This window comes from Haemaphysalis longicornis, unplaced genomic scaffold, assembly GCF_048455015.1.
Source record: "Haemaphysalis longicornis isolate Haplotype H1 unplaced genomic scaffold, Haemaphysalis longicornis Haplotype H1 scaffold_8, whole genome shotgun sequence".
Lineage (NCBI taxonomy): Eukaryota > Metazoa > Arthropoda > Arachnida > Ixodida > Ixodidae > Haemaphysalis > Haemaphysalis longicornis.
The window spans coordinates 188194727-188220088 of NW_027526445.1; the positions used below are offsets into that span (position 1 = coordinate 188194727).

General features: G+C 45.9%; 1 protein-coding gene across 1 annotated transcript in view; it reads right to left on the bottom strand.

The window, feature by feature from the left end:
- Positions 1 to 18838, bottom strand: part of LOC144149626 (long-chain-fatty-acid--CoA ligase 4-like) — a 54901-nt gene extending 36063 nt beyond the window's left edge. The window contains exon 1 of the mRNA XM_077681276.1: positions 18677 to 18838. The gene's annotated coding sequence lies outside the window, so the exon portion shown is untranslated. The remainder of the gene's footprint in view (positions 1 to 18676) is intronic.
- Positions 18839 to 25362: the final 6524 nt, after the last annotated feature.

The following is a 25362-nucleotide window of genomic DNA, read 5'->3' on the forward strand; positions in this document are numbered from 1 at the left end:
GACAGTCCAGAACGTGGATGCGGCATCCGAAGCCAGCTCGGAATAGCTGTCTCCACGGGCGGACTGCACCGCGTTTGTCGCAAACGTGCCACGCAGGCACCCAAGCCAGCCGAGACTGATCTGCTGTCTGTCAGTGGACACCTGAGCCGTCATCGTTGCGCCCTGCGCGTTTAAAAACAAGGCATCAAGTTCCCCTCCTGGGATTCTTGAAACACTGTCGCAAAGCAAGGCGATGTCTAGATCCTTGCGCAACAGCAAGCACCCCTGAGAGCCATAGTATACGAGACTAATCTGATCTCCGACGTTCTATCGCCCTACGCCGCAGACATGACGGTTGAACGCACCACCGTAAGGCTGCGTAATGTTTGCTAGGTTCGCTGGGACGACTGCTTTTAGCATATTGCTGGGGGTTACCGCGGCCGATTCGTAACAGGCCCGGTGGTAGCATGGGATCATTCGTCATGGGGCACTTCGTCGCGTAGGAAAGTTCCTCATTAGTGCTCAAAATTCGTGAAGTTGTGCTTTCTTTTTTAGAAGTCAGAGCGCGGACTTTTATTAACATACAGAGTGCCGTGATGCGACGTCGCTGGCATTCGGTTACACGTATAGCTTACATGTATGAGTTTTGTGAAAAATATTATGCAGTAGTAAAAGCTACTGCAAGCTCCTTAATTTGCATCGGCTAACCGCTCAGTAGGTCTTTTAAAGCACAACGTGAAGCACGCGCCATCGCACTTACATAAACTCGCTTACATCACACTTATACGGCCAAAAATATGCATCAGCCATTTCGGACCCTTACCAAGCTTACATAATCAACAACATCGAATCACTTCAAAACCTCGCAGTTCGCTTCATCTTTTTCGACTACTCCCGTCATTCCAGCGTACAGCCTTGAGAATTCGTGCAGAACTGCTCGACTTCTCGCAACGACGCACAGCAACGATGCACAGCTTCAAGGTTATCACTTTTTAATAAACTTTATAACCACCCGTTTCTTCATGACGATGTCTTTTCTTCACCAGCTTCTGTTCTTCTTAGACACGACCATCCTTTCAAAGTGAAGCGTTTAGCATGTCATACTTTGAACTATTCACGGCCATTTGCTCCGCGTACAACCGTTGACTGGAACGCATTGCCATTACACATAGCCACCGTCAATGGTGCTGTTAAATTTAATCAACTAATACTCACGGAAGCAGTGAATTGAAAACGAAACTATTGTTTTTTTTATTGTAGAACTTCTGACAGATTTTTTTTTTCTACAGAGATTTGTTTGTTGTTGCCTCTTCTGAATTTATTTTCACGCGTTATTTCGAGCTGATATTACATTTATCATGTTTGCGTTTACGCATGCACTGTTCTTTTTATGTTCTATTTCTCCCAGTGTATATCTGTGTTCGGATGTTTGTTTTTGCTGCATTGACCACCCCCTATGTAATACCCTCCTGCGTGAGGGCCTTTGGGGTACTTTGAATGAATGAATGAAAAATAAATAAATAAATAAATAAATAAATAAATAAATAAATAAATAAATAAATAAATAAATAAATAAGCCTCAACAATGAGCTCTATTATAAACCGGTACGGCTCGCGTTTACACAGGAAAAATTCCTTATTACTCTAAATAGAAATTTAGTATGTACCCAATAATGTTTGTATGTACCTAATAACCTTACCTTACCGGTAAGCTCAATACAGCGTAGTTATACAAGTCCAGGAATATCACTTGTGCAAACTCGTATCACCACATCTCTGCGGTTATCAACTCCGCGTCCACACAAAAGTAACATATTGCACACAATAACATTTCTTTCATACCGTGCGTACAACTGCCCAGCGTTGAATCAATCTGAGAATTTTTTAACATTCCTTAGACTTCTTTAGAATTTTTTAACATGATAACGAAGGAGAAATGATTGTATAACCGATTTAACTCTCTTCTCCGATTCTCCGATTTTAAACGCGTGTTCATTGGCTACCTGCTGCTAACCCTGACCATCCTGTAGAAGCGAATTAAATACAGAGTGACGACTGGACATACATTTTGTGGCCCTCTGGCAAGTGCTGTTCTCGCAGGGGCCAAAACTGGTAAGCAATGCCAACTTGCGCGTTTGAATTTGTTGCATTTGTAATAAAGTATAGGCGATTGCAGGTTTGGGCATCTCAAAGAAAAACGCGAGCTCGTGATCGCCAGTCGCTTCATCCTAAGGTTTAAGCCATCATGGATACCAGGTAGTTCTACGCAATCCCAGGCTACCATTAGGATAAGGATAGAGCGGGCTGCTGTGACGAAACCAGCCAACGCTGATGTCACTACATCTTCCACGGCCGAATATTTATTCTCGTTCGGGCACCAAACCCGTCCAGCCAAGGCACACGAGAAACTGTCATGGTACCAGGTATCTTGGTACCTGTTGACCACCCGCTGTCACCGACGATGTACTCGAGGGGCTGCAACAACTTTTCCTTAACTACAACGCGGCATTGTCCCCAAGCGCTTCAGTGGAACGGCTCTTCGACATTGGCAATGAAGTGCTGACAAGACAAAACACCTTAGAAGCAACTATTTTTATGCAAAAACAATTTAGGGAATTTACTGTGTTGCCAATACAAATAATGGGCATTTTTCCTTATCAATACACTGAAATTCATTCATCTTTCATTAAACACGTCCGTATTCCTCATTTTGATGCTATTTCTTGCGCAGAAAAATAATTGTATTGCTGCATGTGGGAAACTTTGTATTCGCAGATCTCAAGAGCACATAACCTGACTGCGTCATTCGAAGACTGAAGTGGAAAGTGCCATTTGCATTACACTTGTAATAAATGGGCACTCGGATGGATGTCTGCAGTAAATCCGGTTCCCTCTAAAAATCAGCCTACGAACGCGTCCTTGGATCCTGAGATGCAAACAATCATCGGAGCGCAGGTTCGCTTATCTACAGGTTATATTCTGCAAGAAGTTTTAAAATGAGCATGCATAGTGTGGTATGCGTATTTGAAATTGCTCACTATATATTGCCTCAGGATAATTCGACACTATATTTTGAGCTTAAAGAAAGAGCACTTAAACCGATATAACGACACTTTCCGAGGTTCCAATTGTAACTAGAACGCGCTTCCTTCTTATGAAAGAAACTTTTAACGGGAAGTCGCCCCAAGGTTGGGAAGAAACGAAGAAAGAGTTTCCTTTCCTGTTTAAGATAACGGTTAGGACACTGCCGCCAAGCATTCGGACATAAGCGAGTGAACCATTCATTACATGTCTCGCGCGCGACCGTCGTTGCGCCGCCTCGAAAATCATTTAAGTAGCAAGATGGTTGTTATGTTCTTGAGAACGTATTCGCACTTTTGTTCTTAACATTGTACAGTGTGTTGGTGTAGGGCAGTGGGCGCTCGTGGGGTTCTTGGCGGCTACCTCCTTATTAAACACGATAGTCCTTTTTCAGCTACTAAACGCAAAAATCTGCCTTCCCTCCTTTTAAGTGCACAGCACCATAGGGGCTCGCCTTGTTGTCATAGCTCGTTCGCTGTCACAATGTCTAGCAACTGCCGGAATCAGGCGGCGCAGCGAGATAATGAACCCAAGATTACGAATCAGACCAGAGGCTTCGAAAATAAAGCGGTTTATATAGTTTGGTTGTCGGTTTCACGGCGTTCCCGGGTTCCATTCCAGGCACCACATTTTTTTCTTGAGGCTTCGATGCGACGGACGGAAAAGGCTCGGCCTTTGCAGTTCTGCCGTTAAAAAAAAAGGCCAGGCGAATACACACACGTACACACACATGCGCACACACAAAAAGGTAGCAATAGAGACAGTCACAAGCCGGCTCATAGTCTGGAGTCTTTCGGAAAGCCTACAAAAGCTCTAAACGTGCCGTATTCCAGTCAATATCACAGCTATTTTTGAAGATCATAGTCTGGGGTCTTTCGGAAAGCCCACAAAAGCTCTAAACGTGCCGTATTCCAGTCAATATCACAGCTATTTTTGAAGATAGAATAAGTGTTCGTTAAGCAACAACGTAGTAGCCGTTAAAAGGTCACGTATCCGTCAAATAATCGTCCTGGGCACTTTGTATTCAAGGGCGCAGACGAGGTATGCATCCACTGAAACCCGAACACGCCAGAAGTGAAGGGGAGGAAAGTGAGGAGACGAGGAAGGTAGCCGCGGAATTCTCATCGGCCAATCTTGTCGGCGCGGCCGGCACGCACGTCCGCAGCTCAGACGAATCCGTTGGCCAGGAAGTCCGTCTCGCACTCGAAGAACGTGACTTAATACTTTCCTTTTACGTCGCTTATTTCTTGCCTGAGTTGCCAAATAATGTGGCTGTTGATGTGTGCAGAGAATCCCTTTATGAGATCTCGCTTCGCTCGGAAGATCAACTGTGGTCGTACCTGGCCTTGTCAAGTTACGGCGTTATTTTTTGCATAATTGACTAGGCTGTGACTTCAGTGGCCACCAACGGTACTATAAGCACTTTACTATAGCGACATCCACTGGCGCTTGGATGAAAAAATGCGCCGCGTCTGGTACTGCTACGCCCTGCATTAATGTAGCGTAACGTAACGTAAACTAATCTAACATAACCTAACATAAAAATGTAATATAAAACGCCGAAAACTACCCAAAGCAACGAAAATTCAAATTATAACCGAAGATATAAAAAATAAATAAGGGAGAATACTGCCGGACTCCAACCACCGCCCTTAGTTACGACAAAAAAAAGACGGAACCTCTAGAGCACAACGGCTGACGCTCCGGCCTGTGTCAGCCATGTCTTAAATATTCACATGTCGTCGAACGGCACTCAATCCATGGCTGTAGCGCTGAGCTGGAGACGGCATTAACTAACACTAATTATTTCTTCAATTTGAATAATTATTGATAGGAGTACACTACCGCTGCTTCGGGTGCCTCTATTCCCGTCCCTGTCACAACTTAAAGGTGGAAGCTGTAGACGGTGGCCCGCCGCTAGCTGTCTGCCATCCTGCGTGCTCCAACGATATTTCTTCGATGCGCCGGTCTTGTATTTACTGCAGAATTAACCGTGGGAGAAACATATAACAAAGATTGCTGTTCTTAGGCTCTGGTTAAAAAGAATGACTGGGACCTCTTTTTCGCAGTTCTAAAAAAAAAAAAAAAACGCAGACCATGGTATTCCAGACTAGAGGAAAAGACAGACACAAATATTTTATTTGGGATGGGTCGAGGTCACAGAGTTGAGGAAATGAGTTAATAATGTCCGGCCATGGCTGCCTCACAAACGATGATGATGATGGTTGTATTTTAGTGGCGCAAGACCAACCAGGGTAGCCTCACAAACGAAGTGCCACAACGCGGCCAACGTATCTTGGTACCGACCCCTTGGCCTGATCCAGGCCTCATAGGAAAGGACCCTGGTGGGATGTTATTTTGCATGGAGTTGATCTAGTGCACCGCATTCCCAAACGAGATGGCGGATTGTTGGGGTCACGTCTGTTTTCCAGGCGAAGCATCGGACTGGTCTGGGAATAGCAGCTGCGGAACCACCGTTGGGGAGGTTGCCTTCGTGGACTATAGAGGAATCCCCCACCAGGCGGGCGCCCAGGAATCAGCACATTTGGGTAGCCTTAATAAAATTTAGTCTATATATTTTTCTTCTGCTGCGCCTCAGGCTCGCAATTAAAGATTTATCAATCAATCAATCTTCTTCTACCTCCTCCTCCTCCTCCTCCTTCTACTCCTCCTCCTCCTCCTCCTCCTCCTCCTCCTCATCATCATCATCATCATCATCATCATTATCATCATCCTTTCGTACTGGCTACTAGCTCCACTTATTTTAGTTTCATACGGCTTCCCCCCAAAGTCTGCTTATTTCTACGCTAGTCCTACTGGAGCAAAATATGTCCTTGGGACCGGATGATCCGTCGGCCGACGCTGAGCCTTAACGCCAGGATGTCGCCATCTCTGGGTTCCGTCACGCTTTTGCGACATCTTTAAACGATTCGCCTGCTCAGCAGACATCGCCCGACACGTCTATAAATCAAAAGGGCGAGCCGCTATTCCTTATCTGCCAGGGACAGACGAATCTCTGTGACACACTGTACACGTGACTGCACATGCTTTGCCGACACAATCTTCCATTTCTGGAGTCAACTTTCTCTCGAGATCTTATATAGGAGTTTCTTTTTTCGGGCCTACGATACTACAGCGTACGTGCAGCGCATGGGCTCGCAGGAAGCTAAAACACTGACTGTGATGGACCGGACTTTGTGAAACACACGCTGCCCAGAGGATGATTACCGGTGGTAGCCTATTCCCCGCGGTTGCGTGCGACTACGTGTATATGGGGTCAACTACGAACTTCGACGAGCATTTGGAGCATCGGTGAAGGGCCAGCCGCCTTACAACTTGAAGCACACTAGAGTAACTTCGACCTTGGTGCGCCCCCTATCTTGACGTGCAATTACTACTGGCTGAAGCATTACAACAGTAAGCATGTGGCAACTGGTTCAAAATGAAAAACAACATCTAAAAAAACGAAAGAGAATTGACAACACAAAATTCTGTTCGATTCCATGCCCCGGTGACTTAATTTTAAGCAGTTCAAATCAACTTTATCTCCTAATTTCACCTTGTAGAGCATATTTCAGATTTCAATTCCCGCTACATAGCTCCAGTTACATTTTCTTGTACATTGACATACCTGACCTAAATAAAAAGAATACGCGCGCCAATCCACCCTACGAAGGTGGTTTGAAAGCGAAGATGTGAACGACACTCCCAACGATTACCCATGTGACGTCACTTGAATTCACACACGTGGCTCTACAAAGAGTCAAACCAGAGACAAATGAAATGCACTTAACCCAGCTTAATGCAAAACGTTATCGAATGCGCCTTTTAGATCAAGTGCTAGGATGGCCTTCGTACAGTGAAGGGTAGCCGGCGCCAAGACTCCTTCCTTCCAGCGGAGGAGGATGTCGTGGGTACTGAGGTGTTTTCTGAACCCATACATGGTATCGGAAAATAGGTCTTTTTCCTAGAAAAATGGTTGCAGATGTCTTAGTTCAAGTCGTTATATTAGCTTACAGGATTTAAGGGACATCGGGGGCAAGTTATCCAGATGAGGTTTCTTGTTGCGCTGAGGTAAGAAACATATATTAGCGGTACTCCAATGGGAAAGAAAGCAACCCGAGGCCCAGTGGGTATTAATGTGGTGAAGTAGCTGATCCAGAGAGTTGCCGTCCAGCTTTGCGAGAACCCTGTAAGTTACTTGATCTGACCTGGAGCGTTATTCTTCTTGCATTCTGATAGACCTGATTCCGATTCGTAGGCCTGAAATATATTGTGTGCCGCTAAGCCCGTATGCTGTGAGCACATATTATTTTATTTCTCGTCTGGTTTAGCTCTCATTTAAAGGGGTTGTGTGGCCCTATGCGTTTTTTTTCGGGGTGTGATCATGCAAGGTTCAAAGTGCTGAACGGTACTTTTGTGTATGAAAGTGCCGCTTCGCATTTCATTTCGTTTATTCATCTTAATGGCCTGAAGGCACTGCTTATAGGGGGGGGGGGGGGTGCATCGAAGTTGGAACAGTTTCATAACCACGTAAAAATAAGAAGTTGCACACTGAGCACAAGAAATAAAGAAAACAAACAAATAGAACAACTAAAAACAAAAACATGGAAAGCTTCACCATCAGGATTGAAAGAACACTTCTAAAAGAACAAAGCAGTGACTCACAGAATGCCTCACAGAAAGAAAGTCTCACAGAAAACAGAAATCGGACAACTGTACATCCTATAGAAAACCGGCAAGAGTGCTTCAGGAAGTTTACCGATCTCTGGAAGGACGGGTCATTCCTGGTGCGTCGTTTGATACTATAAGATCGCCGATAATGTTGCTAGCTTCGTTTATGGATCGTTTATGGTGCGGCGTTCGCCATTAGCCGCTGTTTATGTCATTTCCTTGTGCTCCCTGTTAAGCCGGGCAAACTGCTATAGCCGTCTGTCCAGCTTAGTAGTGTTGCATCTATAGATGCACCAATGATCAATTTTGTTCATACACCATTTCTCTGATGGGTTCAACTCTGAGCGGTGATTCGGGAGACCATGGTCGTGTGTGTGGAGACAAGCAGTCACTCAATCCGTGTACCATCATCTGCTGCTCGCACAAATGGGTGACGGTAACATAAGAAGCATCTCATATTAGATACATACGTGTCTCTTCTATTGCGCTTCTTGAAAAAGGGGCTATATGGATACTACATGCTTCAGGACAATGTGTGTCGTATATTGTAGTCACGGTTAGCCGTTGTTTTGGCTAAAAAACATTCTATTTTGGTGATGTTTGCGCCTCTCTTCCGTTTCCTTGAACCGCACAACAGAAGCCGAAGTTTCCTCTTTGCTCAATCATTTGTTTGCCTTAGATCTTGTCCCGTTTCAGTCGTTTCAGCTTTATCGAATTTCCGGCATTTGCATACGGCTTATCTTCCTCGTTGCACACCAGCGAGTTATCTTATCAATAATAGCGGTCGCTCTGGTCTCCACTACACGTGATACCATTGTCGGGAAAAATTTTTGTACGCCGACATGACAGTAGGAAAAAGTGGATTGTCGATGTGCTGTGGTTTAGCAACATGGCTCGAAGTACGATTGCACAGTCACGTGTACAAGTTTGCTGCTACAGTAACTACTGCCGTAGCTGGCGAGTTACGGCAGACATTGTACCACATTATGATATTTTTGTTGGAGAGCTGCACGGGGTTAAACACATTTGGCTGAATAAAACCAGCACTTGTGCAAGCAGGCGCCCTAGGCCAGCATTTTACACGCTAGGGAAGGCTCACATAAACGAACCTTAGTGAAACGTAATCATTAACTGAAAAACGAAGCGCCTCGAGTGGTGGAGCTGTTGAATGATGTCCAAAATATTGGCTGTCACCATTTTAGGCTCAACGAAGGCCCCGGAAAAGCAGTACTTGTAATTCGAAGGATGCTTACTTAGTCATATTAACAATTAGCCCAAGCCACTTGTCAGAGGAATTAATCAAGTCGTCATTAAGTAGAATTGAACCTCGTTATAATGAACAGTTATATAGAGAATTATTGGCTATAGCGAACTAAATACGAACTTTTGTTGTTCAGGCTTTATTTCAGTGACACTTATTATTTTTAATACGAAACGAAAACCGCCAGAGCCGCGTGCGATATCGGCTATAACAGAGAAGTATTTTGCTCACGTAATGCTTTAAACTCCATAGATAGTTTAAAAGAGCGATATATTAAATATAGAAGATAGCAGCTTGTAAAACTATAAATACAGAAAAGGCCCTTTTGTGCGGCAGCACTGTCGAAAACTTCATCCGGTGGTGCTGCGAATAGCCGTCAGGCGAAGGTGACATCCTTCTTCAAATAGATTAGAATTGTTAAACGTACTTAGTTTCCTTGTAATTTAACGTGGCCATGTTCCGGTCTATTTTGTTTGAAATGCCGAAAGGATACAGCCAAGGACTACCTCGTGTATAGCGCGTTCGAAGCCTACAATAATGCGTTTGTTGTCTAGAATTATTGCAGTGAGCCAGATTGTGAATTTGTTAGAGCCGATTTGCACCTCTACTGTTACAACGAATATCGGATATAACGAACTAATTTATTGCCCCGATACTGCTTCGTTGTAACGAGGTTCGACTGTATTCAGCTGCTTCTGTTCTAGAGAAATAGCAGAGGAAAAAACGCCTCGAAAGCACGCAGTGTGTCCCGACAAGATTTCACTGGGAAGGTGTTCGCGTGAACACACCCGCTGGGTGATCGAGGGGCTGTGGCGGGACCGTGCCACTTCACCGACAGTGGCGCGCTCACAAAAACGCTCAGGGCCCTGAAGTCTGCCTACGTGATTTGAAGGCGAAAAGCCTAGCGATTATGAAAGACTTCTCCACTGCTGCGTCATGGTGGCATCTGTTTTAAAGACAATAGTCTTTCTTGGGCTACTTAAAGGCAGAAATTTTGGTCTGTCTGTATGTCTGTAGAAAAGGGAATTTATTATAACTAGTTACGGATAGGACCCGCTGTAGTTAGAAACTACACGGGTCGACAGGACACAGGATATACGCAATGTGCTACAGAGGAAACGAAGTAAACGTCACACAAGTTCACAAAAAAAAGAAGGTCCACCGCACCGAATGTTCGTTACAATAATGTCCCCGGCATATAGTCCAGACACCACAGTTCACGTGTGGGAGTCAACATAAAAGCCACAACAGTTCACACGCATCAGTTCTACTCTGTACTCATATCTACGTCTGTACATAGAGGCATGCTCAGCCAGGCTCCTAAACTGCACCTTATTGGCCTCTAAACATACAACTCCCTTTCCTAGACAGCACGCAAGTGTTACACCTTTTTAATAAGGCTCGATCAACCATTTCACGGTGTTATTGGCAACCTTGGTGAAGCGAGTCGACCAACGCACGAAGAAAGATTCTTCACCAGGCGCCACCAGCTCATGCTGCAGGTCCTCCATGGCCGTTTTACGAACGCGCTACAACAGGGGTTACATGGCACGCTGCGGTCGTGCCTGCAAGGCGGCTAAACCTCGCTGGCGCCACACAACAAAGTTGGCCGGAGTCGATCCTGATTCCGTTATCAAGCCCGTGTCTATCCGACTGCTCCATTTCGACACGGTCGAAGCGAACGCCGAGCAGCAGGTACCGATTCGCGTCGTACACCCCAAACCAAAACATTAGTCCTACAGAGTGCACACCCTAGAAGGGCTGTGGGTATTCTAGAAAAGTGGTGTGTACCTCCAGAGCGGTACATGCTCGTAGTATGGGATTGGCCAACTAAAGAATTCATCACGAGAAAATTTCGCGTTCGATTATTGTCGTCGTTAGACGGAGCGGTGCATGAGTTTTATTTTCTCTTCACAGCGACGGCCATTTTGGTACAGGTCGTGTTGACGCCGACGGCTTGGACTACGGTTCCTCTTCACGTTTGACAAGACACCTACAGCATATCTGATTTCTGTCAGCTTTAGGTACGGCAAACGTTGAAACATTCGAAGCATTCCCCAATAAAGCCTTCATTTAATAGTTTTCTCGGCGAGCTGCCGCTGTTGGCGATTTTCGTCGTGCCCGCCTCTACAAGCGTCAATTAAACACGACAGATCAGCTAGGCTGTCCCGCATGTTGCTCAATGTCAAGGTTAGTGAACCGAACCACATGAACTTGACATCATGAGTGACATTACCTGAACACCGTAAAGTTATGGCATCGCTTTTCCGATGAAGTTTTATATGCAAGCGCCGGAAAAAAAACTGAAGAAGGAAATAAACTTTCCACATTTTGCATATTGCCGAACATTGTAGAGCGTGACTCTTCTGGAAAGGGCTGCGATGGCGCACAGGTCCGTTGCTTGGACCGTAATCGTCCTTACAGAGAGCAATATTGATTGCTTTCGAAATGTGTACTCCAATCAAAGGAGGATCCGTCTACTGCACGCTTTGGAGTATCCTTCGAGGGGAGTTACAATTTCAGTGTGCTTTCGAGAGTCGCAATCAATCTCACTGGTCACCGAAAATATCCCCTACAGCGAGTGTGCTTGCCTCGTGATATTCAAAAACTGCACACGCAAATTGAAAATTTTGGAAGTCGGCCGTGCCTACGGAAAGAGATCGACGACCTCTAGGAGCCATCGCTGACAACGTGAATTGACGCAATGCCTAACAGGTGGCGGTACTTCTCCGGAGCCTTCCACCGGCGCAAAGTTCAGAAAGGTCTTTCCTCCGTGCCGAATAACGGAGGTTGAACACCTCCTTTAGTGGAAATAGTTATTTATCGGTGCGTTAAGCTCCAACGCCTGTTTCCGAGTATCTTGCCACGAACACCCTCTCAAGGTCCTATCTGTAACAACGCGCAATGCTTGCGCGCTTTCTTCGGTCATTTGTCAAGAAATCTGTACAATGTCGCAAAGGTTTTAAAAAGCAAAGCTTTCTACTTTTACCAGCCAACGGTTCCTTCGCGGCGTGCGGGACAAGAAACTCCTAACGCGGCTGAAGATGGGGAGGGCGGTTTTCACTCACGGAGCACAGTGTAGGTGGCGCGGCGAACGCATGCTATTACCCAGCGTTCCCTGCGTGGCGTCGGGTGCGGCGGCGGGAACCGTTCCGCCGGCTTTGTTGTCTGCTTTGGCGAAGGTTGTTTTGGGCCTGTTTTGGCGCAGCTACGCATCCATTGCGCGCTTCCTTCACACGGCTTGATAAACTTATTCGACAGCACCCCCTGGGTAACCCGGACGCGGCGGAATTAAGTAGTCGTACGGCAAATATACGCTAAGGATTGGTTTGCAGGGCGGGAAAACAAAATGTAGAGACCACGTACAGACATCTGGCCGATAGAGAAACGCCACCGATTCGGTTGTGTTTTAAGAGGTATTGCAAAAGACGAAAGGAGCAACTGGTTCTGATGATTATAAGAGTTCCTTCGGCGTTCTCGCATTTCTCAAGCTTGCTAAACTAACTAGTTTAAATCGGTATAAACGGATATCACTAAGCTCACATGTCGGTGGCTGCGGTTGTGTCGCGCGGTGGTGTAGCTCCGAGCTAGAACATCAGGCTGGCTAGGTTCCGCAGCCTCACCCAAAGACGCTCCTCTCCGTTTTATTTCTGCCAACCCACGGCTGGGCTATATACAGCGATGGCGTCCGTCACTCTACCCGGACGTGGCCGACGCTGCTGCGTTCGGGACGCTGCTGCTTTCGGGACGGCGCTCCCGCGAATTCCAGGTAACGACTGGCCATATCTCTGGTTTCGCTCATTGTAGAGTCACGTGTGTCAATACAAATGACGTCGCATGGGTGATTGTTGTGGGTGTTGTTTAAAGCTTTGCTTTCCAACCACCTTTACAGCGTCGATCGGAGCCTTTTTTTTTTTTGCTTTTCCATTCCTGAAAATTTGATTGCAAATGTTTTATGTAGCAAATATATGACTGGCTAAAAATACGAAGGGCTGCCTGGATATCTCCTGAAATTTTTGGAACGAATCATTATTACTTCAGAACAAGTGCTTTGTGTTTGTTACGAAGAACATCGGCCGACGTTTAGATTACAATAAACATTGATGCCAAGAATAATCGTTTGTCGCTGAACTATACCTTGGGAACAGATTGGGAGCTACAGGAATGGGCGACGGACCCGCGGCATACGTGTAGAACTCCGCGTTACGTAATCTACACGCCAACTCAGCCGAACAAAGCATCGGATTACGACCGGATCGCGGCTGCGTCGCTCGGAACATATCGCGTGGCCGACTTCTGTTTGAATCAAGCTGCTCTGTTCCTTGCTCGTGCGTTCCAATGGGGTCGGTGGTCGTAAAGGCACTTTATGCGTCAGCTTGGCCTTCGCATCGTGAATGGGATAATAGGAGAAGACAAAAAAGGAAATTATATTAGCCTGACTGCCTGCAGTAAACTTACAGCAAGAAGCATTTCATTGCGACTGCAGCAATAATTTTGATACGGTCCTGCTGCTGATGACTCATGTGGTTTATTAAAGAGCGCGACATCTGGTATTGGTCACCAGCCAACAAGTCCTCTTCGATTAGAAGAATTGAGCGGAGATAGAGATGACGTTTGTGTTGAAATTCTCACCATTGAAAAGTTTTGCGAATACCAAGCCACAAAGAGATGCTACGGCGTGACGATTTATCTTTTTGAGAATGTAAAAAAAGTCACGGAGGAAAAAAATTTGCCGACGTAAACGCCTCTCTTCTCTTTCCCGTTCACTTCTCACTGTCTTTCCTTCCCTTACCCTCTCTTAGAATAAACACGGAGGAGATTTTACAAGTCAATTCAATTTTCCCGCGTTCCAGTGCCCCCGCCATCAACTAGCATCTTTTGTTACTGATGGACTACTGTTACATTTGTTACTTTGGAATGCAGCCAGGAGGGCTAGTGTCGCGCGCCATTGGTTTGTGTATTTTTGGGTCAAAGCATTTTTTAACGCATGTTTTTTATTCGCTATGGCTAAAACTAGAAGTCATGCATTTTAAGTTAAGAACGCTGCAGATATCTCTTATGTATTGAAGTTTTGCCTCAAATATGCCTAATATTTTTTGTTTGCTCCATAATGTTGGCAAGTACGAGTATTCCCACCAAGTTTAGCAGTTGGCAAACATTTTGCCTGTGTAAACGTCTCATTCAAGCATTCTCTTAACCTTTGAGCGGGAGGCTGACTCGAGAGACAGTCGACAGCTGTCGTCTGTCTTGATCTGTCTGTATGTTTAATCTGTTTTGATCTGTCTGTATGTCTCTAGAGACATACAGACAGATCAAAATTTTCGCGTTTAGGTCGCCCAAACAGACTATCGTCTTTAAAATGAATGTTATTAATGGGGAAGTAGGACCTGACTACCACACGTTCATTGCCGTGTAACCTGGCACCACGGACGTGCGCTTCTAGCCTTCCAACTACGCTGCCCTTTACGAGTAGTTTTCTAGCTCTTTCAAATTATATCACCCTCCTGCGACCGCCGATTCTCAGAGCCGAAAAGTCATGCGCTTGTTTTTTGTTGTTTTTATTGCGTCAAATATGCCATTTCATTTTTTTGCTTAACAGCCTTGACATGTAGGTGGTATGCCATCGGTTTTAATAATTTATAAAAGGTCTTGCTGATATAGGCTTCAATATCTAAGCGTTCTTTGAACTTTTGTACCGGCGGCCAAACCGAATGAGCGATAGGCAGACCAGAATTACCGCGTTTAGGTATCACCAGAAAGAGCCTTCAAAAACAACTTTCCTGAAGCGAACCTGAGATAAAATAAATAGGTTATAAACGCCTATATAACCACGATGGCGAAGAATGCATCAGCACGCCGTCACTCTCACTGTGTTCAGGACGACGTCAAGTTCTCCTTTAGCCTCCCCTTTCCTCTGTAACTATGCATAATCGCAGGCATTCCGCGTTTGTAATTTCGAGTCTTTGTAGAACTCTCTAGCGATGTTTAGGGTGCCACATTGTTTGGAACGTACAAAAAAATTAAGCAAGTCTGCGGCTGTCTGTGTTTCTTCATGTCCCTGTTATTGGGCCGTTTTTCCTCGCTGTTCAAATTTGTACTTTTACTTTCCACACCGATTTGGTGGGGGGGGGGGGGGGGGGGAGGGGTGCAAAGGCACAGCAAGGCCATTGAGGAATATATAGCACTGTAGCCGCGGTGTAACGATCGACTTCGAGGGCTGACTTTAGGCTTGTTGCGCTGGACAGCGCCGCTTCACTCATCGTGGTGGCGTGGGTGGCAATACAGTAAAAGCTCGTTAATTCGAACTCGAAGGGAACCATTAGCGGGAGGGAGGTATACAATGAGAGGACATCGCGCCACACTGCGCGGGTAGCACAAAAAGAAGCCTCCTATGGACTCGTTAACGCGCATCAGGCGCTACTACGTGTTTGTGGCAGGTGATTTCGTTAATAGTGTTCATGGAGTTCGACCGGCGAACGAAATTAATGGATCAGTCAGTTATACGCCCGAAACAGGCACCATTGTATTCATGTGAGCAGTGAGCCGTAATGTCGAAATAATGACGCTGTTTATTAGCGAAAAAAAGTTTATTCACTAGGCAGGGTCGAGGCAATTGAAATTAAAAGTAATCGGTAACGTGCATTTGCTTGCGTTTCTTCTGTCACGACCGTACGAGCATTGCTTGGAACTTGTGGAAGAGCTCAAGCGCAGCGTCTGAATTCTCATCTGCTGAGAAATAACGGGCTGCAACATCCAGCCTCGACGCTGCTTTGCATGCATCTTAAGTAAATTTGCTTTGGTTTGGATTTGCAAGACATTGTAATCACTCTGGGCCGACTTCTTCTACGAGGAGCGATGGAAACCAGGGGATCCCAGTTCGAATTAGCCGTTCTGGATACCGACGTGTTCGAATTATCGGGAGTTTTCTTCCATTGAAATTTACAGGGCTCTGCCGGGTCCATGGCGTCAGTCAGTTCGAATTAACCGAGTTCGAATTACCGAGCTTTTACTGTACTTTGTTGGGGAGACCCCGGGCTCGTCTCCGTATCTGTTCATAAAACTCCATATAAGTAAGCGTCAACGCCCTGCCTGAGTTATCCACAGCAACTTTTGTCACGCGTCAAGCCACCCCAGCCCGCCAAACGAAGATATCTAGCGAAACAGCGTGATAACAAAAGCTGCGACAAGATGGTGGTTTGTTTTACTGCGAAGGTCCTTAGACGTCACAGGTAGATTTTGTAGCCAACCAATCAGAATTCTTCCACTCTGTGAAAAAGGATGACCAGGGAATAGTGGCGCAGTTCAAGGAGTGCACGAAACAAACGACGTTTGTTTGCAATTTGTGATTGGGCATACTTCCAGGCTAACGATACTTGGACGGACTGGAGTTTTATTGTAGGGAGCAAGCACGGGACTGCCCGTTCCTCTCTTGTAGAAGCCCATGTGTTGACAGCAGACAGGAATTCTGTAATGTTTAGAACTTCGTTGTGTACTACACTCTAAGAAATCCGGGGAGTAGTTGAAGAGTTCTACAGTCATTGCACTCCTATGAGCGTTGAAGCACTCCCCACAAAAGCTGCGGGGAGTGGGATGCAATGTTCGCTCCCCATGAGGAGGAAGAGCAAAACTGACCGCGTACTCTTCGCGTGGGAGGCGGAGTGCAGCCCCAGTTCCACTCCTCCACCGTTGAAGAGTAAAGCAGCATGTCATCTCCCTCTCTCGGGTAGGAAGAGTAGAATTACAATTTTATTCTGCATCAATTGCAGGAGTACATTGAGAGATGCACTCCTGGCATCCATGCACATTTCACCAGCGGTGTTTTATTTGCAAACTAATAAACAAAAGTTACTTCTATAAAAACGCCCCAATAATATGTAATTTTGAAAGGTAGACAAAACTCGGCGAATGTTAGAGTTGTGTTAGCGGCTAATTATAACATCAGTTGTTGCGGGATAGTTTCGACGAAACAAGAATTACAGCCGTTTTCTGTAACCATGCTCCCTCCGTATATGTATATATATATATATATTAACAGCAGGCTGGAATTCGTAACGTTAACATTTCAGTGGAAACCAACTAACTATGAAAAGTAAATGACAGTCGGCATAATGTTACAGCGTTTTAACGGGTAATTGTCGAATGATTTCTTTCGGGATATTTTTGGTAAAACAAGAGTTACAACTGTTTTTTTTTCAATCGAACAACCGTTTTTTTTTCTAACAGCCATGTATTGACAGCAGACGGTAATTCTGTAACGTTAGCCGTTTCATTGTGAAAAGCTAATTACATCAAGTAAATGAAATTAAGCGTAATAATGGAGTTGTCTGAGCGGCCAAATAAAGAATGGTTTTTAACAGCGGAGCTGCTGTACAAGCTGTAAGTTCGCCGTTGCAAAAAAACAAAAAAAATGTCAAATGTTCCTGAGCGCGTACCTCACGGCGACCGCCGAGTGCTCCCGGCACGCGCAGTGACCTGAACAACAAAAACAACAGCAACAACAACAACAACAACAACAAAACTCCAGTGCTGTCGTCAAGCGCTACCGCGCATGTAATTGTTCACATAGGGTGCGTTCCAATTTACCGTTTAGACAGCTTCGTTGCCGTCTTCGCGGACAGTACGCCATGTTAAGCCCCGTTCCAATTCGAACGAAGCAGTCAACGAAGACTGCTTCGAGGAGACAGCATCGAAGTCAGCAACGATGCAGGCTACCTTCCTGTCTAAACTGAAAAGCGACGCCAGCGCTACCTTTTTGCGATTTTATGTTGAACGAAAAGCACTTGTTCCTTTATTTAAATATTTAGTAAAATTTACTAGTCATGAAGGTGACTTTGCCTAGTTTTTAAATTACGTAACGTTTATAATAACAACGGTAATATTAGTTACGAAACTTGCGGCTTGCTCATCTCAACATGTCTGCAACGACGCTGTCGTCTGCTGGTCGTCTGCGCTGGTGTTGCGTTTGCGACCGAGGCGCCGTTCCAATTTCATTCCTTTAGACGTCTAGTTAGACTGCTTCGTAGACTGTCTACCAAGCTGTCTGCGAATTGGAACGCAGCAATAAGGAACGCGACAATACCGATGCATATGACGATGAATACTACCAGAACAGTGCAAAGCAACGACAGAACATGTAAATAAGCAATTTCAAACTTCTACAATTGCGTGGTGATGTGTCCTTCAGTGCTCACACATAAAAAGATCCTGCAGCTTCGTTATGGTTCAAGCCTTGAGCGACTTAGTGCAAGCTTGGCCAGTTGAGCCGGTAGAAGTCTAAATGCTGAGGATGACTTTACATCCAAGACGACGACGACCCCTTCGATACATATGACGACGATTACTAGCACCACAACTATGCAGATAAACAATGACACTTAAATACGTATCCGGCAATGCTCACCTACAAGAGCTTCGCCATTGAAGTGTTGCACGGGAACGCAAGCTTTCCGGAATTTTTACAAGGTACGTATCCGGCAATGCTCACCTACAAGAGCTTCGCCATTGAAGTGAAGCACGGGAACGCAAGCTTTCCGGAATTTTTACAAGGTACCCGCATTAGATTGAGAGCTACAGAGAATTTCACACTGCCTCTGGAAACGAAAATTCTGGTTCTACGCGGCGTTGTCGACAAACGCAGATTTGACTAAGGAAAGAATGCACAGATGCATCCTTTAAACTTACTTTCCGTCTCGGCTGGTCCTGTGAAGCGACACTTCAGTGCTGGCCCCGCAAAACGCTGCCACGGCACGTAAGGCACTCGGTGATAATGGGTCAAGAAATCTTCATTTGGTAATCTATGCACAGCAGCCATATTTAATAGGAAAAGTGGTGCGCTCCTAGCGGCCTCTGTCCAGTGCGAACGCTTATCTCGCCCAATTTAGGGGCACACTTCGGACGACAGGCCATGGCAGCACGCACGCTGTTCTAAGAAGAGACAGTTGGCGACGCGGAAGATAACCAGAAAGACAACACTGCTGATAACAGCGGCGGCTAATGTCACGGCAAAGTGCACTGTGGCGACACTCCGTACAGATGCAGATACCGCGTTGTATCTCGTCTACGCTGCTCAGTGGTGACCCGTTTTTACATTTAGCCACGCTTGGAGCTTCCAAACATCGTCGAAAGCCAGGCGAGGGAGGGAGGTGCTTGGGACGGAGTAAGAGTTGACAGCATTTTCGAATGGAGTTTTCTACTAAATACATTCGCGTAAATGGACTCACAGTGGTCGAAACATGGCTTATAGACTTCGGACTACAATTTGAGCTAGTAATTAATCCCACAATGTTAACAAATCACTTCATCACCAGCCTATCTACGCCTACTGCAGGGAAAATGCCTCTCCCTGACAAATCACTTCAGTGTCCCTTTAAAGGAGCCATGAAGACAACATACAAGTTGGGTTTATTAGAAAGACTGCTTAGTCCCGATAACAATGATACCAATATCATCGCAATCTTCGAAAAAATAACGGAGATATTAAAGAAAACGTGTGAAGCAGTGGCGACTCCCTAGCCAATTTCCCGCAACTTTTCTATGACGTCACGGAACATTGTTTGTGCGATTGGCGGCCGCCTAACTGACCTGTCGCGACGACACATGACTGTACGTCTGTAATGGGGCCTCTAGTTCCATTTGACCGCATCACTTGAATGCTAACGTGCGGTTAACGCACTGAAAATTATATTTTTAGTGCTGGCTCATATGACGTCACTCTGCTCATAAGACGTCACTGTGGCGCGAAATTTGAAATTTTTTCCATACTTCTTGCAATTTTGTCGTTAAAAAACAACTTTTGCAGTTGGAATGGAGCTGAGTGAGACACCAAATCTTAGTTCTTTCAAATTAAACGAAGTTGCATTTTCTCTTCATTGCTCCTTTAAAGGCGGACTGCGCTGAAATTTCACCTCGACCCAATTTTTTTTTCCTGTTTAGTAAGTACCACCAAATCAGCTGGGACACGAGTGGCAGCCCTGTGAAACGCCCCGTTAATCAGTTAGAAGCGTTTAATAAGGCTCCACCGCAGACTGCGCTGCACCTGCCGGCGGATCGCGTAAACAGCCATGACGCGCCACGGCCGGACTGGAGCAGCGCTGCGCGCCCGCCGCTCCTCCAGCCCGGCCGTGGACGCGCCTGTGACGCTCCGGACAGCCGGGGCTTCTTCCTTTGTCTAGCCACGCAGCTGGAGAACCGTTGGAGCTCTTCTGTGAACGCTTCACCCATTTTCTACCCCGTGCGAGCGTAGAGCTTGCGCGCAGGCTTTCCCCCAAGCAGCTTGCCGTCCGACCGCTGGCTGAACGGCTGCATGCAACGTAACTGAAATGGCCGCGATCTCCTCGATTTCGGTTACAAAATCGCCGATTTTTGCTGATCGCTTGCGGCGGCCACGAGCGTATTTCGGCTGTTGCAATTTGTATTTTACTTTCTTTTTCGGCAGGCTATACGGAAACAGGGTTTTCAAGAGGGCAACATTTTGGTCGCAGTTAGCCTTCCTCGGAATTTTCGCAACTTTGCCAACAAAACCTCGTGAATTTAGGGTGGTCACGCGCGGCCGGGAGACCATCCAAAACACGCGACAAAGTATTCGCTTCTTTCCGTAGTAAAGATATCTTGCTAACGCTGATAGAGGCGCGAGCTCGCTCATTTTATTTTTTATGCTTCCGAGAAACCGCACCAATGAAAAGCTACAGGACGTCGACATGGAGATCGCAGCAGACCACCGGTCGTTTGCTAGGGGTGTTACCGGACATTGATAAACGATAGAAAGTCACGCCATGGCTTTTTCTGGAGCTTGCACTTCTGCTTATCTCGATGCGTGGCCGGCTGTCATATTGTTTGCATTGTTCAGCGGTGACGCTCATGCTTTCCCTTTCTACAGGGGCTACGGTAGTTCACGTTATTGTTCTGCTACGCTTGCGGATGTAATTTGTGCGAGATGTCGTGGCCTCACTTTGGCTTATGCAGCAGAATTTTATTTTGGCTCACGCGTTGAACCGGAATTGCTCTGTTCGTCGGCCAAATGAATGCCCTAATCCATGGTGCTAAAGCGCACATGGTTGGACTGAGGCTTAACGAGTGACACAAAACACGACTGCCAAGGGGGCTTAACGAACGGGTGGAAGAAACAAAACACGGTTGTTTTTAATGCGCTATTTAACATTCCTCTCAGCCAATTAGCTTAATAAAACTTGGGATATATAATTTTAATTTTAGCAGACAAACGTGGAACTATACATTTCACGGTGGCTTTAGGATTTTGCTGGAGCGGCTTGCAGTGGAGACTTGTTAAGTGGATTGGAACTGCGGTTGAATGTTATCTATGAAACCTGGTAAAGTAAAGCTTCGAACAGTTATGTGGTCGTTTCGCCAGTCCAACATCATGTAAGTTGTTTGAATATCCTGGTATGCAACCCGAGTTAAAGCCACTTTCTGTAACCATGCTGCCCCGTAGGATCCCATGTATTGACAGCAGGCAGAACAACTTCACGGCGAACTAACTCATCATAATAAGTAACTGAAACTAGGCCTAAAGAGAGAGCCCTCTGAGCAACTAATTGTAGTATCATTTTTTTTCTCTCAACGATATCTACAGATAGAGCATTTGCGGGACAGTTGGCTTTGCCGCAAAACGTTTTCTGTCTACATATCCTCTACGGATTCTGTACACGATTGGGCCATGAGGTTCCGTACAGTTGCGTCGTTATGAAAAAGTACCAAAATGGTATTATACCGTTGTTTCCCACGCAAATTGACACGTTTGCGACCAAGTGCGTTATCCGTAGGATTCAGATTTTGAGACCACTTTTCTTCCGATAACCATACCACTTTGGATCGCGATTGCTAGACCTTATCGCTCCTTTACTGTTCCCCAGACTCCGTGCTCAATAGAATTTTCGTATTCCGCCTTTATAAAGAATGCAGATAGCGCGACCGGGTAGGAATTGTCAAGTAACAACAACCGTATAGCTTTTCGGAGTGCTCCCATTTTGGAACAATCCGGTTTTGGAAAAATCCTGAAGGACGGTCTCCCTTTCAGTCCACCGTCATTTGCAGGTTGCTGTACAGTTTCAAGCCATTCCTAATAATTTAAACTGATTTAAAAGGTACTTTGTTAATCGCGACCGGGCAGAATTCTCGTTTTGCACTGAGAACCGGGAAAAGTTTGAGTAAAGCGAAAATTCAAATCAAGCAATTTCTTTATTACAAGGGTTGACTGTATTTGAATTTTCTTTGCTGTTTCGGGCAACCATTTCCGCACTACCGCTGTGTTGTCTTGCGTGGGTTGCCCTTTGGGTTGAGTGTTGCGTTGAGCTATGAACCCTACGAGGTATCGCACGTGATCAGCCTGGAATCGTCGCAAGTGTTTCCAGTCTGGAATTCTTTTGGGGACAGTGTCACTGCCGTAAAGTCATCTACTGCGACCTTTTTCAAGTCTGCGTTGAACGTTGCGAATCCTAGAGAACCTTTACAATCTTCCGGGAAGGTTTTCACGGCGGCAAGCGACGGGTCACTCCTGCGACCACGCTTATGATAACAATAGCCCCCGTATCTACGGCAGACGCCGTAAAACGAGCAAAACTGCTTAGGCCAAGAAGCGGAAATTTGGATTATGTTTTTGCGACGGCATTCCTGAATATGACAGTGTTATTGTTTTCACACCGCGCTGTTGAACAGTATGCCCCCTTGCTGGCGTGCCTGGGTCTTGTAATTCTTCGTTCACTTTTGATAACCCCACCATTATTCATTTCAAATCGCCCTGATTATGCGCTGAAAGTTGCTGTTCCTCGCTGCAAGGTATTTCCATTAGTTCTTGCCTAAAACTTGTCAGGAATAAATCGCCTCCCACAATCACGTGCATCTATCACCGATCCCCGCAGTTTCAAAACTGTGCTTCATAACCTAGTTAGTGTTGAAAATGTAACACGTTGATTCCGTTGTTAGTTGCTTTAAATTTCCTCTTATAACGTTATAAAACAGTGACATTTTTATGTTAGTTGCCTTCGCGTCTTCAAAATGTTGCAGTTCCTTATTCACGTGCTTTTTTATCAGGGTACAATGAATGAAATGAAATGAAACTCTCTAGATTTCACACTGGTCAACACAGGCACGAAAAAGTAAGACGACGCACCCGCCTCCATAGGATACAGACAGGACACTTTATTCATAAAATTCAGTGGCTCAACAGGTTGACGGCATGGTCAACGCAACAAGGCACCAACACACCCCAACGTCATGGAGTGCTCAGGGAGTCTCTTTAAAGCAGTAGGAAGGCTCGAATACGTTCAAAGACGCGCGATAGCCGCCTGAATGGGTTGCTGCACCCCGGACAAGTGGAGTTTGCTACCGCCAGCCGGATTCATCATATTCATACAACAGATGCTGCGCCGAAAGCAGAAAGTTTGAAATTCGGCTGTCAACTGTGAAGTTGCGCTCTAGAGATGGTTACCAATCGGCGATTTCTCGTGTTCACATTTTAGAGCGTCAAGTGTCGTTAGAGAATAAAAAAGTTGAGTATTTTCCTGCGCACTGCGGGTCTTGCTATTGGGACGCTAGGTTTATTGAGGTAAGATTTCTGGTGGAACCCGTGATTCAAATACACACAAATTAATGGGGGCATATTACATGCCCCCATTAATTAAGTTCTGCTAGTTGACCAGTGACCAGGTGACCAGGTCTGACGGTTGAGCTGTGAGGTATATATGTTGCGTTTTATTGTGTTTTTTAAAAAGCTGTCCAGATGCGGAGTTTTCGACTACTTCCTTGTTGTTCTAGCCTTTTTGGGGGCGAAGATCCTTAGGGGCTAGGGCTGTTGGCGTCTCCTGTTGTCGCCGTCATTGTATTCGTCATTCGTCTCATGTAGTCACGGTACTAAAACACGGGAAAGTCGTTTACCCTTCGCGCTAGAACGTAACGTGTTAAAAAAAAAAAAACCACAGGGACACGCCTCTACGCCTCGCGCTGGAGCGGTCCGTAACGAGTAATAAACAAAATATGGTTACGGCTCAGCTCAGCTCAGCTAACCCTGGATACGCAAAGCAACAACTTGGCAAAGTCTGGTCGAGTCTTGGTTTCGCTTGTTTAACATTTGATTTAGGTGTACTGCCGACCACGTCTCAAAGCCACTCGGTGCCGTGCACGTTGGACGTTGACCTGCACTTGCGGGGAGGTGGTGGTTGAGCCGCTGGCACCTTCAGTGGTAATTGAAGCTGCCGCTGGTATGTCAGCTTAGTGGGCAAACGCGCTGCCTGACAGGCATTGACGGCGGTTGGAGCTTCTAGCGTCATTCTTTGCTGGCCGTGAGGTGGCAGAGTTCGCAAAGCTTACATTTTGGGGCACACATGTGTTCCGGCCGAGGGTTTTTTGCTAACACTGCACGCACACGGTCACCTCCAGGTTGAGGCAGATTCCCTGTCTGCCCCCAATGCCACCACAGTTGTGCCGGTAACACTGAATGAAGTGCCTGGACTGTAAGGGTGGGAGCGAGTGTGCAATCCTTGTGCAGGCACGTATAGGAAGGGACATGCAGACTTTCTAGTGTAACAACTGCAGGAGTGGATTTGCATCGCATCCTTGCCCGTAGAATTTTAGATCCAGAAGAGGCGACGATGTTCGGCGGCTGCTCAGCAGTGATGTTCCGTACCTGGGAGAAAAAGTCCCCATTTAGGTTCAGAAAATCCCTATTTTTAGCCTCCTCTGCCCCCCCCCCCCCCCCCCCCGAAAATGTCTCCAGAATTCACTGAAAATTTCCCTGAATTCTCTTTGTGCAGCAGACAGATCATTAGTTGGATTCTTAATAGGTCTTGGGCGTTAGCCAGTGCCACCTATGTCTACTTTACGTAGCCTTCCGGGCGCAGACGCCGTTCGGAGGCGTCTAAATTCCACTACATCTGCCACTCAGTAGCATTTGACTATGCATTCTACGTTTTGTACCAAATAGCATGGTTAACTTGCATGTTCAAGCTTTAGGTTAAAACTACCCGCGTGGAAAAAGAACAAGACATTGTTGGGTAATTAAGGTAATTTTAGCTCAGCTGAGGAACTGCTGTAGCCATACCTTGTTGACAGAACGCCGACTAAGCGCACCCGAAATACTTTTTTGTATATTGCGCAGCAACACATGCGAGCAGGCTTCAACCCTTCAGCCGCTGCCGCTTCACGCTTTACTTGCTTTTCTCATGGAATAATCTTTGCTCTTTGCTATTGCCTGCTTTATGAACTGGATTGGAAACGGTCTTGGATGCCTGTATCTTGCGGGAACACGACTGCGGATATTTGAGCATAAATCAGAAGAAGTGTTTAGTTAATTGTTTAAAAGAAAACGGAGTGATAAATGATGGGAGGTCCGGTTTACTGACATTATTTTCCTTTTG